Here is a 14,351-nt window from a genome sequence, read left to right as displayed (position 1 = left end):
ACTGAGCTGCTTAAAACTGGTACTGTACTGTGTAGAAGCTACAAACATGCATACTTCGAAAACTACACTTTATTGTAGACACTTTTGCAAACTAAAACTAAAAAATAAACAGTACGTCATCGCTGACTAAGTTGATATAACAAAATTTAAACAAATAAATTCGCTACGCATAGACTCGGCTGAAAAACAGAAGCTGCATCTATCGTACAAATGCTCGCTCAATGACTGTTCAACACGGAGTTACGTTGATTGTAAGTCGCGACTCATTAAACGTACGATAAACAACACATAACATCAAAATACCCGAAGCGAATTATCAAAAAAATTATTATATTATCGCTCATCGTGGTCAGTCCGCAAGCCAATACTGGCCTACCACGCATCGCCATGGGCTTTTTTAGTTTTTTTGTAAAATTAAATTTTTCTGGACTAAACATAGCCGGTAGTGTGTGGTAGAGTTCAAAGAAACAATCTCACTTACTTATTTGACTCAGATGTAAAAGTGTCGAAGGCCACAGCAACATATGCAGTACATAGGCAATGTTTTGGATAATAAATATTTATGCACATTGTTCTAAATGTTACTTTTGCTGTCGCTGTGTGATTGTATCCAAACCGAACGCGCGCGATCATAATCCAACACTCTCAAAATAAACCTTTGAAACATAGGTGCTATCAACTTTTTATTTCGATGCAAATATAAACCCAAACTCCCCTCTCCGAGCTGATGCATAATGTAGTCTACCACCTGACCATATAACACAAATTACAATTATAAAGCTACATAACTTCAATGGCGGATACTGTTCACTACCAACGTTATGTAAATCAAATAACTATATTTATGTTGCTCTGCTCGAATTTAAAAAAAATAAAAAAAGAGTTAAAATGTACATCAAAAGAAGCAGTATTAAATAGTAAACGTCACGAAAATGCCTGACTAAAACCCTAATGTTTTCATCTGAGAACAAAAGAAACGTTCACAAAATAAAGAAATCTTTTATAATGTTAACCCAGACAAATTATAAAAAATTATTCTATAATTCACAAGAATCTCCATTACCACATAATATTAAAGTATACACATTAATTCAGTAATAAGTCGCAGAGTATCCTGATTCCGAAAGTAGAACTTTTTCCTTTTTTGGTTATTCTTCTTGTTGGTTTTTTGTTTATTTTTCTTGTTTTTGCTAATCTTCTTGGCGAAGATTGGAACTTTTCATTCTTTCGCGGCATTATTTAAGGTCAGCTTTAGCGAAGACCCGTAAGAATGACAGCCTATACAATTACAGAGCCGAATGCAATAATGTCGAACTAAAAATTGGCAGGGATAGACTTACCATCTCGTTTTAAATTGAAGCATCTTGAAGAATGCTTCCAGACATCTCTACTACTGCTCTCGAGTGATAGTGTAGTTCATTTTCTATACTAACTCGAGGATGACTGAACTGAAGCTGCCTCTGAACAAATATGTATCAACTGAAATCTCTTGTAATTCCAACAATACTCTGCTGTTCAATTAGACAATTTCTCTAGTTTTGTCACTGCAACTATAAGTTAAACGAGCACATCAATTATTTATGTCAATTCGAATAATTAAGTCAACATTTTTGACGCCAAAAGAATACCATTCTCAGTACGCATTTCTATTCTATTCAAATAAACTGCCCAATTTAAGTACGACTAATGATGACGTCTGTATCACTTGACTATTAATTCAGAATTAGGAAAAGGCCTGATGTACGACAGTATACTTGCACACACAGCCATGAAAGGATATAAAGAGCTTATTCTAAAGAAATGTTACCAGACTTTCTGACTTCCAGTTGTTTACATTCGGCAGTGGTGAGAACGACTCCAAAACAATAAAATGTCCCGATGGATACATGCCTGACAATCATTTCAAAGAATCCGGCTGCGATAGACGAGTCTTCCAAAGATTCTATATCGTATTTTGTAGATAAAGCTGCTCATCATTCAATTGATTCGAGATTTCTTACAGAAATCCACATATTTTGAAGAAAAAAAACTATTTTTGTTAGACCGACGGGGTTTGAAAACCAAACGTTTTTTTACGACAGCAATTTTTATCAAAAGTCAACGCAACTAAGTTTGAGAGCAATTCAAAAATGTCAGTATATAGTAGAGTGAATGAATTTTTGCTCACAAAACAAACAAAAATCTCAGGATCAGACAGCTAATAGCGAGTCTAATAGTTATTTTATTTACGTATTTATCTTGAGCGATTGATTTTAGGCAATTTCGCGAGTTGTGGCCTAACTTCGTACGGGCTACAAGCGAAAATATCTAACATCAATCGTCCAAGATAGGTACATAAATCTAAAGTTTAATGCACAGAAAATCTGGGAAAAAGATTAAATTGACACTCATTTTCGGTCCGAAGATAGCTTTTTGATACTACTTTCATCGTCTTTTCCATCAGTGATAGTTAATGTTTAGAGAATTGATGCCGTAGATCTTATGTAGCACACTCACGGCTTGAATTGATACAGTTACTCACCTAGTTTCATAATTCACAAGGAGGAAAATTGATTTCTGATATTTGTCTAAAAACTAAGAATTATGTTGTAAATATGTTAGGCTGTAAACTTTCGAAAGCAGCCTTGGTAAATGTGTATCAGTGAAAAAACTTCCAGAATCTATTTCGTCCGATAATAAATTAGTAGCAGTTGAACTAAGACGTTGGCTGTCTAAATGAAACGTCTAATGTCTAATGTATTTCGAAAAAATTCGCTCGCCCCAAAAAGCATTTCTGAGAAGCTCGCAACCTATTTCAAATATTTGGCTTTACACCTATATTTTTGTTGACTCAGAATATTGCGATCTGTTCCAATTGAAGACAAGAAACCTGACTATGAAAACAACGATGAGCATCAAGGTAATAAGCCATCTAGAATATGAGCATTATAAATATCGCCACTGCAGTATTATGATGCAGTACCATTTTGGTAAAATTTTAGATGCCTATTTGCTTGCTTACGTTGTAATGAATGAACATTAATTCATTACAACGTAGATGTGAACATATACTTAGAATTCCACGAATATCTTATTTTGTCTGTTAATTTTTGGATTGTGTTTGTATACTCTTTGCAGCCGAAGATTGGTTGTGGTCTGATGAATATCGGGAACAGTTGCTACTTTAATGCAAGTTTTCAAGCTTTGTTTCACATACCAATTTTAGCAGATTGTTTCAAAAAAAAGCTACGAAAGAATGTAACTAGTTTGAGATACTTGTACGGTTCGATTTAGTTGTACTCTCCTCTTATAGGTAAGTGCGTTCTTTGCACCATTCAGAACTTTTACCACGAGACAAAATTGAAACAACTGCCTTCCTACCCACTGAAAACTTATGAAGCGCTCCGAAAAAATCATGCATTTGCAAGCTCCTTAATGGCCAACAGCAAGACGCACACGAGTTCATAAAGTTGCTGATTGATCAAATGGCAAATACTAGGCATTTACAAACCAATTTGGCAAATAAATTTATTGCTAAGACCATCAACAAAATCCAATGTCTTAAATGCGAGACAGTCTTCAAGAATGAAAGCAACGTTGGGGATTTTATTGTGGATGTTCAGGGAAAGCAATCGGTAGAAGAGGCTTTAGAGTCATATTTTGAAACCGAGATCGTTGACGAATATAAATGCGTTGTTTGCATGGAAAACGTTTTGGCATCGAAAAAAATACGTTGGTCAACGTACCTCAATGCATGATTGTAGTGCTAAATCGTTTCGCAAAACATTCTAAAAGAAACAGTAATATTGAAATCAACAGAGACTTGGTTTTGAAATGTGTCGCGGAAGATAAAGTCATTCAATCGAAATATCAATTGGTATCTACCATCGATCATATTGGACAGACATATAAAACAGGGCACTATACTGCAACTGTTCGTTCAGGCAGTCAAATATACACATTCAATGATTCAACCGTGCAAATGCTAAATGAAATTTCTGGCCATACCAGCATATGTATTGTTTTATGAATTGGTTGAGGTAATTTTGTTCAGAATACTTTCGAGAGACAGATTTAGATTTTTTTGTATGATCTAATATGCACTGCAAATGGTTTGCGATAAAATTTTACTGTTTCCAAAGACTCAAGTCTCAAATTTATCCGTAGTTTTCAGCTTTACTAAGTGTGACATTTTATTCATATGTAGGAAACGTTTGTTGATGAGACTGAAGAATTGATTGAAATAATTGAAATCGATGAAATGGAATTTGACGCAACAGACGCACAAGAAAATGATGTCCCTCAGATTTCGAATGAGTAGTGAGTCTATGTGTATTCTAAATTATTTTTGCGGCTGTTCGCAACAGGCCTTTAATCTGCTGCTCAAAATCGCTTTACAGCAATTGCACAAATGAACTGATAGAGCAGATAGACTATCCATCGTTTCGTATTAACCCCAAAAAAAAAATGCCCACAGTTTTCACAATTTTCTAATGTTCATTAGGAAACGTTTGTTGACGAACAAGAAGATTGGATTGACGACGACGAGTATGAATTTTTCCACCGAATGTTTTCTACAAATGATGTTTTTGTTGGTCTGCAGAATTCGAACGAGTATATAAATGTTTACTAAAATAACTTCACTACTAAAGAGGTTCGCATCTTATCTGCTCAAAATTGTTATTACACCGTACATTTGCCGTCCACATATCTCATTGTTTAGAATTTGAAGTTATAGTATCATAAATTGAATAAAAAACTTTTTTTAGGAAAGTGGTCTAAACCTCGAAGAGGAAGTTGTCATTGAAGAGGTGGTCAACGGCCTTAGTGAAGGAAGTAATCCTTCCGAGAAGGTATTCGTAACTAAACCATTTCGTTTACGTAAATATTAATTAGGATCAATTAATAACACAAACCGTAAAGGAGCACACACTAGAATTAATCTATACTCGAGGACGTTACTTTTTATGTTTATCAATTTGTAATTCACTTTTCACTTTTATTTTTATGAAACCTGACGCACCTGACCTGACAATCCACAATTTGTTAACGACGGGGAAGTCTCGGTTATATTTACTTTATACAAAGTTATACATTAAAGTTTAGAACTTCTTCTAAAGAAAACAGAGCAGTAGGATAGTAATAGTAGACCGACTTAGGAGTAGATTTTATTAATTTTGACCATGGTTTACAATCATTTGTGTAACATGACATTGCGGCAATGCTGGGCTTACGGTTCAGTTTCAATAGAACTTGAAAATAAATTTTACATATGTATTTGTGAGTTAAACCTATGGTGACCCACCCTTTTTGCCTTGACAATTAGTTGCTAATTATGTGAAAGTGGTTTTCATGAAACGCGCTTCACTTCGTTTGCTCACTGTTTGCACTACAAACAATAGAAAAGAGAGTAAGGTAGCGAACGGTGATTTGTGCACGCAACAACGAAGTGATACGTTGTTTGTGACTCATTCGAAAGGAATTTCCAGGAAAAATTGTAAATTTTAAAGTCACATCAAATCGAATTGAATGACTTCTGAATCTCTCTTTTGCACTTGTTCATTTGATTTGGAACTTCACATCATTGCAGACTGCAAGCTAAAGTAGTGTCGGCAAATGATAGTTATTTCGTAGTATAATAGAAATAAGTACTTTCTTCGGTAGATTTTTAATGTAAACACAGTTGTCTCATTCGCACATCCGAAAACAGCAATTAAACAGAATTCTTCCTAATATCTTCAGATTCAGGAGAGTAGCCGCCGGATAGTTGACATTCAGTACGTTCTTACACGAATGCACAAATTTTTTCAAATAAAATGCAAGAAGTGTGGTGGTGACATTGCTTTTCAAAAGGAAACAAGAAGAGCGCTAATATCTAAGTTTCACTTTGTATGCTCATCCCTGTCTCCAAAGAAAAACAGATTGACTCATGTCCCAAAGATAAAAATAGAGCCAACAACAATGAAGCAGCTGTAACAGGAATAATATCGATTGGACTTGGGTACTATCACCTCCAAGAATTCCTCACACATTTCAATGTACCCTGCATGAGTTATCAAACATTTTACAATGTTGAAAAAAGTATTACAAAAAGATTGGTGGAAACTGGCTAAACAATTAGAATCAAAATCTCTAGCGGAAGAAATTCGTCTGGCAAAGGGATGCAATGAAGTTGATACATCAGGAAATGCGTTGATAGCTGTGAAAGTTGACGGCAGCTGGCCAAAGCGATCTTTTGGCAACAATTTTTCTTCATTGGCTGGTTGTGCTGCTATAGTTGGTGTAAAAACGAATAAAGTACTTTTCTCCGATGTCAAAAACAAATATTGCCACACATGTAAAATTGCTGCTTCAAAATGTTCACCCGTGACGAAACACGAGTGCAATGCCAATTGGACTGGTCCATCGACTGCGATGGAAAATGCAATTATCGTAGAGGGTTTTAAGGACTGTGCTCAAAAGGGCGCCCGTTTTCATAAATTCATTGGGGATGGCGATTCGTCTACATACAAAACTCTGAGAGACCTTAGGTTGTATCAGGACCCAACGGTGTACATCGATAGGCTTGATTGCACAACTCATTTGCACAAGAACTGGTATAAAAAAGTTCGTCGCTTTAGAGAACAGCAAGAAATTCAAGCCGAACAGCCGAAAACTTATAAGTGACAAAATCGGTAATTCTAGTGAGCATAAGTAATCTAAATAGCTAGATCGCAATTTTTACTTACACGTTGATGTACAACTTGACGTACATATTGGAGTATAACTGCTAACTTATAATTGTAAGTAAAAACGCAATCTCATCATCAAATTGTGGGATAAAACATCCAATTATGAGCCTATTTATTTTTATTATGAGCCCATGCAGCATGGGCCATGACTAGTCTCAAGTCAAGTTACAGTCGTATCTGTTTTCTCTTTCACTGGTGGCTAGTTATTGGATGTTTTGCCACACAAATTGAAGCACACTTTCAATTTAGCATAGTCTAAACTATAAGCATACGAACAAATCAACATTCATTTCATAGGCTTAGACATAGGTAAAGGTGTACGAATGGCAGCCAAACACTGGAATGCTGCAGATATAAGCCTTGGTGAGAAATGTAAAAATCTTGAAAAAGATTGTATGAATGCCCCCCTCCACTGCTTGGGAGTTCATGACGAATGTTCTGAATACTTTTGTACAAAAACTACATCGCCTGAAGCACGAGATAATCTCACTTTATTGAAAAGCGAGGGATTGTTATACGAGATACTTGGTTTGTGTCAACATTATTTTGCAAATAAGGCAAAGAGTTTACTTGCTGGATACGACACAAATGTGGTGGAAGGATTTAACAGCATAATCGCTAAGCATTTAGGTAAAGCTCATTTTGAAAATCTGTCGTTGAAAAGTTGATTAGGCCTGAATGAAGAGCTTCATTAAAACTGCTTCTTATACATATCATGTAGATATCTAACCGCAGAAATGTCGGGTTATTTGTCTTCTTGGAAATTTATTTCCTGATCAATCTTAACGAACGCCCGCTTTTTACTAATCCATTTTTTTTTCAATATGTTGCATTCGCGTATAGTTCATATTTATCCATATAAATATACGACTTTTTATGGTTCGTGACCTTATAAACACACCCATTTCACATCTTAGGTGGTAAACGTGTCAACAATGTTTTGGCTGGATCGTACAAGTCAAGAACTGCGATGGCATCCGTGCAGTTGAATTCGGGCTACCACGGCATTTCAACATTTCAAAAATTCAAATATGGTAAAGCCCTACCCGAAACTGTGAAAATGGAAAATAGCAGAAAAAGAAAAGTTAAAATGAATACGATCCACAACGAGGAAAACAAGAAACGGCGCAGAGTGGAAGAGCCCAAATCAAAAACAAACAAAAAAAGAAGTTATGCTAGCGGTGGTATAGGTCACGAAGATGTAGACTTAACTCCTGAACAATTTGAGATTGCAAAGCAACGATTCCTAAATAGACTCAACGAAGATAGACATAATCGGCACAACATACTGATCGAGACCCAGCAACAAAAATACAGCGTAAAATATTGTCAAATCAAGCAAGATTTGCTTACTTCATCGTATTTCAGCCGAATATTGCATTCCAGAAGCAGGAAGAGTTACAAAAAGATAGTAGAGGATATTTTGTATCACAACGCGTTATACACAAACACAGCCGATCAAAACCATCAACGATTGCACCAATCAGAAGCCCTAAAAATATTTTCTGATCTGTACAAAAATGAACCCATTGAATTATGTGGTATTTTTATAGACGAAAAATATAGCTTTCTGGGGGCTTCTCCGTATAGACTCATTGGACGTCATGGTATTCTTGTCATAAAATGTCCTCGAAACGCATTCAAGAGCACTATCTGTGAAGCTATTAATAAAAAAAAAAATCCGTTTTGGTCGAAATCAAAAGCATCAGATACAATCAATGTGAATGTTGATAGTCACTGGTACATGCAAATTCAAGGACAATTACACGTATCTGGTAAGCAATTTGCTTACTTGATGGTGTACCTGGGGCCATCTGAATTTAAAATTGAAAAAATTGATCGAGATGATGAGTATTGGAAGATAAAAATGGAACCCGAACTGTTGTACTTTTTCAATGAAGCTATGCTGAAGGAATTGGTTGATCCTCGAAGTAGTAGATTTATGGAACTTCGCGATTATGATGAAAAAAATAAAATATTCGTGTGAACGTTTTCGGTGACTGTTTATAATATTGTTGCTCACTTGTAGACATTTTTCATGCGTGTGTAGGATAAGAGTACCGATCCTCCGACAAATAGGAGTCATCGGACAGTTATAGTTATAGAGAACAATAAGTGTCCAACGACTCATCCTTGTCGGAGGATTGGTACGCTTGTGCTATTTTGAATACAAAATTGTTCATCTAACACTGTCATACAAACTTCTTTCTCTCTCTATATCTGTAAGTGTAAGTAGAGCGAGAAAACGATGTTGCACTACTTCAACCTACACAGTCTTACATCTTAATGAATGCGCTGCAATGTGTCTGGTACCAAAAATCTAAAGAGATGCCAAATTGCTACTTACTTTTTAATTGCATGAATATGTGCTACGTTCACTGTTTAGAAGCAAAAGCAAGTATTTCGATAGTTTTTCAAAAATTGGATATTATTTTTTGGCCTGACTTGAGCCTTTAAAACTGGTACTGTACTGTGTAGAAGACTACAAAAGTGCATACCTTCGTAAAACTGACACTTTATTGTAGACATCTGTTTGCAAAACTAAAACTGAAAAAATAAACAGGTACTGCATCGCTGACTACAGTTGATATAACAAATTTAAATCAAATAATTTGCTCGCATAGACTCGGCTTGAAAAAACAGAATGCTGAATCTATCGTTACAAATGCTCGCTCAATGACTGTTCACAACGGAGTGTTACGGTTGATTGTAATGTCGCGACTCATTAAACGTACGATAAACAACACATTAACATCAAAAATACTCGGAGTCGAATTTATCAAAAAATTAATTATTATCGGTCATCGTGGTCAGGTCCGCATAGCCATACTGGCCTACCGAGCATCGCCCATTGGGCTTTTTTAGTTTTTATGTGTAAAATTAAATTTTTCTGGACTAAACATAGCCCGGTTAGTGTGTGGTAGAGTTGAATAAGAACAATCTCACGTACTTATTTGACTCAGTGTAAAATGTGTCGAGGCTCACAGCAAACATTATGCAGTACAGAGGCATTGTTTGTGGATAATAAATATTATGCACATGTGTCTAAATGTTTATTTTGCTGTGCTGGTGATTGTTATCCTAAGCCGAAGGCGCGGATCATAATCCAACTCGTCAAAATAAACATTTGGACATAGGTGCATATCACTTTTTATGTGTCGATGCAAATATAAACCCAAACTCCCTCTCCGAGCTGATGCATAATGTTAGTCTTACCACACTGAGCCATATAAACAAATTTACATATTATAAAGCTACCATATTCAATGCGGAGTGACTGTTCACAACGTAGTGTAAATCAATAGCTACAACTATTTAGTGTTGTCTTCTCGATTTAAAAAAAAAAAAAAGAGTTAGAGTGTTACTCAAAGAGAGCTGTTAAATAGTAAACGTCAGCGTAAAAGTTGCCTGACTGAAACCCTAATGTTTCATTGAGAACAATAACGTTGGGAAACGTTCAAAAAATAAATAAATCTTTTATAATGTTTAACCCAGTGTACAATTTACAAAATATATTTTCTATAATTCACAAGAATCTCCCATTACCAATTTATATAGTATACACTTTAATTCGTATAAGTGACAGAGTTTGAATTACGAAGGGTAGAACTTTTCTAATCTTCTTGCGAAAGATTGAACTTTTCTATTCTTTCGCGTTCATTATTTTAAAGGGTCAGCTTTACGAAGGACCCGTAAGAATGCAGCCTAGACAATTACAAGCCGATGCAAATGTCGAACTAGAAAATTGGCAGGGATAGACTTACATCTTCGTTTTAAATTGAACATTTTTGAAGAATGTTCCCAGACATCTCTTACTACTGTCTCTCGTATGTGATAGTGTAGTGGATTTTCTATACTAACTGAGGATGACTGTAACGGGAAGGCTGCCTCTGAACAAATTTATCAATCTGAAATCTTCTTGTAATTCAAAACCCAAAGATTGTTCCGTATTTACAATGACTTGCATCGGTAGTTTTATTTTCAAAGCATACATAATTTTACATAATACACATAATGTTGCAGTTAACCGTAAACGCAGCGATTTTACAATAACATGGATTCCTCATAATATTCGAACAAATTTCAAAATTGCCTTTCGGACCAATTTTTGTTTTTTCTTCATCAGAATTTTGTATAAGAATCGTGTAGGTTAATGTTGCTACGGATGAAATTGTTGTCGATCGTGTTGTCAAAGTACGTGTTTACTGTTGAAGCTGAAGCAAACAATTTCGTTTTTTTATTGAACATTGGCACTAAAAGCGATTCCAGTCCCAGTGTAAAACATTCCAAAGTTAAACTAAGACTACACACAGTTTCTTACTCAATTCAACAATTTCAACAATCAGTGTGACTAAACTTGAAAAATAGTTGACTTACATACAAGTGTTGTAAATCAGTTAGAATCGAATGATTCTGACAAAGTCATAATGGTTCTACATTTGAAATTCATTTTAGTTATATTTCAAAAGATATACTCATGTAGTTAGCCATCACTACCGATAAAGGAAACCTCTAAATTTATCGACTTACAGACTACAAAAGTTCTTGCCTTCGTAAAGCTGACTCTGTATTTGTATTTTGATATTACTTTTTCGGTGACATTACAAGTGTAATGTTACACAAAGGTGCAACACCAAGGAGAGAAATAAAGAGAGCGAGCCTCCTTTAGCTGTTTTCTAAGTAATTATAATTTAAAGGCCGATTCGTGGTCACTCCGTTTTGATCGCCGTTGATCGCAAATATTGTTACTTTGAACAATGTCAACTGTTCTCTCTTTCCGTTGTGATAGCGTAAACGGTGAGTAAACCACAGTACGTTCTGTGCGATACCCATCCATTCACATAATATTGATACTTTTGAAAGGGGAACAAACCTTTTATCTCTTTGCGACTGATAGTTGATTACAATATGAGTGAAGAAAAGCGATATCTCGTATCCAGATGACTAAAATTACCCGAGAGATTTATTTTACTTTACGCGCGAGGTAAAAGGTTTTCACCTGTTAGGAAAAAACCTCATTGCTTCACTAGTAAGGGTTTTTTTCTCAACCGTCGGACGAGACGTGTATTTTTTAAGAAAACCGTTGTATGCAAATCTGTGATAAATAACGTTTTCATGCTTTGGGATAAAACTACAGAATTTTTCTTGTAATTATCTCTCAGCATGAAAATCTGCGTATCTGTTGTGGACCGTTGTTTTTTAGGCACTTCGTTCCACCGTCCACCACAAATACGTAGATAACTATTTTTTGAACTGAATGCGTACTGCCAACTCAACCTTGCAGTCTGAAATAACTAATATCACTCGAAAAGTGGCAAAAATGTGTCAAATAAGAAATCTGACCCATAAAATTACTGGCAGTTTGGATGTCGAGGTGTGAGTTTGACTTACAAATCTTACTTGAAAACCACTCTACCATAGCTATATCGAAAAAATTTAGTAGGAAAAGAGTAGTCTCTGAAACAGAGTAAACATTTTGTATATCAGAGTTGTCTGTTCATTGTAATTTTCGGTATTCGAGAAAATGGTAACTTTTTCTGTTCTTTACCTCTAAATAAACCAAAAATAAAAAATTCTTCAAACGTGATAGGAACGAAAAATAACTGTTAGACGCAATCCGATCCGCGCAACAAAACGAATTCGATTTTTGGATACAATACCATCAAGTACACAAGAAAGTGATCCATCGACTGTCTCAACATCAAATACTGTTCCAACGTCTGTCTCGGCATCGAAATGCGCTCATCCACATGCCGCAGTTTCTCCGAAGACCCCGAAAAGTGCCCAGTCAGATACCTCCATGAAGAAAAGCGATCCGGTATTTGTTTCAGACACGAAAAGCATTCCGGTTTCTGTCTCATCGAATCGCTTTCCACCGTGCGCCACAACATTGACAACGGTTCAACAATCTGCTGGCTCACCTTCAACCGCTTCGACAAAATCAAAATCTCGTAAATCGAAAAACTTTATTCGGTTTCGCTTCCAGATAGATTGTACAGCGGCAGTGGACTTGAGCGTGGACGAACTGGTAAGCATACGATTTTTCGTTGTGTGGTATGGGGACAATATTACAGTTGGTTTATCGTACTTTCAGGTCGAATTCTTGAAATCAAACTTGAAAATTGAAGGGCAAAAGAAAAACTTATCCGATGTGGCAATCGAGGGGCGCAATGCCAACGTAAACATTTTGGCCAAAGTGATGGTCAAGAAAAAGTACTTGAAACTGTTGTCAAAAAAATTTCTTTATAAGAAAAAGATGTTCAACTACCGCCTCGCTACGAAGAACAAGCGGGCATATAAAATTGTTCAAAAAGCTGGACCTTCAACAGTACCAAAATAAACCAACAGTGAGAAGGGGGGTTGAGCCAATATTCGAGGCAAAATTTCAAAACGTATTCGTGTTGTTTTTAGTGTTGTGTTATGAAGTTTTGAGCTCGAATATTGGTACATCTATACCATTGCTACTGTTGGGTTATTTTGGTAACTTGTTACAAGATTGAGTAATTGAGTGTATGTCAGTAAAGAGAAAATAAACTTGAATTTGCTTTTCTTGTACCCAGCATAAAATATGAGCGGAAAACTTCAATCTTTCGCAAGAAAAACATTCGACCATGAAACGTTTTTTGTCTGAGTTGCATGTTAGATAAATAAGACTAGGAAAGTTCAATCTATCGCAAAACGAAAAGTCTGTCGTACTTGTCTCGTAATATCTGTACTATCTATATGGAACTATTCCGAGTGAGATCAATGTTGGTTCCAAAGAAGAAATATCTGAAAATATTTTGTATTCCGTAGGGTTGTTTCACGAAAATATTGCTTTATTGCAACGCAAAAAGAACTGACCATTCTTGTCAATTCAAATTTTCGCGATTTGTTTAGAATAAACTCGTGGCGCTATCTATTTGCCAAATAGAAGCATGACAGCGGCGCCATCTATTGACAAAATATCCACCCATTGAAAATTTAGCCTCACCTTAAAATATAAAATTGAAATTGGAGTGTTTTGTACACTAGATGTACTAGTAGAATGCGCTTATATCAAATAAAAAGCGACAGTCCAAGCCTGTCTGCGCTTCTGGCCCTAGACATCTGGCTCTGCAAACACAAAATTCATCTACCACTTTCTTAGAACGTGACTAATTTTCGAATGGATTGAAAAAAAATTAATTTGAAATAGTCATTTGTTCAACAAGGGAGAAAAAACTTGGTAATTACATTTCGAGGAGGTTGTTTGTGTCCAGAGAGTAGCCAGCTTTTCCCGAGAGGTATACACAACGTTTTTTACAACAAATCCTTCCGAAGTTTCAGGGTCCCTGGCAGGGGATGGGAGAAAATGATCATTTTCTCGCCTGCGTTGTTAAGTTACAATTTTGTTCCCAATTTTTCCCAACTTTGAAGTGAAATCTCGCACGGAAGACTCCTCTCATGCCCTAGGTCAAATTAACCGTTTTTCAATCCATAATTTCATGATGAATTCGAAACAAATGAAACAAATAAGTTTTCGAAAAACTTTTCAAAAATGAACCTTTTGTTGATGCGTCACCCTGACCGAACCCAAGTCCAGAATTTTTGACAATTATAGGAAGCTCATGAGTCGCACTAAATGAATGATTTTATTTCTGAAATAGGTTGTAGGGAAAG

The 14,351-nt window shown here is 35.8% G+C and overlaps 1 protein-coding gene and 1 long non-coding RNA gene across 2 annotated transcripts in view; one reads left to right on the top strand and one right to left on the bottom strand.

The window, feature by feature from the left end:
* The window catches only part of LOC119068971, a 115,487-nt gene that overhangs the window by 71,884 nt on the left and 29,252 nt on the right, over positions 1 to 14,351 (bottom strand). The gene's annotated exons all lie outside the window — the stretch shown is intronic.
* LOC119069002 lies at positions 6,581 to 7,685 on the top strand. Its single transcript, XR_005086258.1, has 3 exons — positions 6,581 to 6,653; positions 7,026 to 7,340; positions 7,628 to 7,685. It is a non-coding gene; the product is annotated as an uncharacterized LOC119069002 (long non-coding RNA).

This window comes from Bradysia coprophila (assembly GCF_014529535.1).
Source record: "Bradysia coprophila strain Holo2 chromosome X unlocalized genomic scaffold, BU_Bcop_v1 contig_20, whole genome shotgun sequence".
Taxonomy (NCBI): Eukaryota; Metazoa; Arthropoda; class Insecta; order Diptera; family Sciaridae; genus Bradysia; species Bradysia coprophila.
The sequence above is the reverse complement of the archived record's forward strand: the minus strand, read 5'-3'. Positions and strand labels throughout refer to the sequence as shown.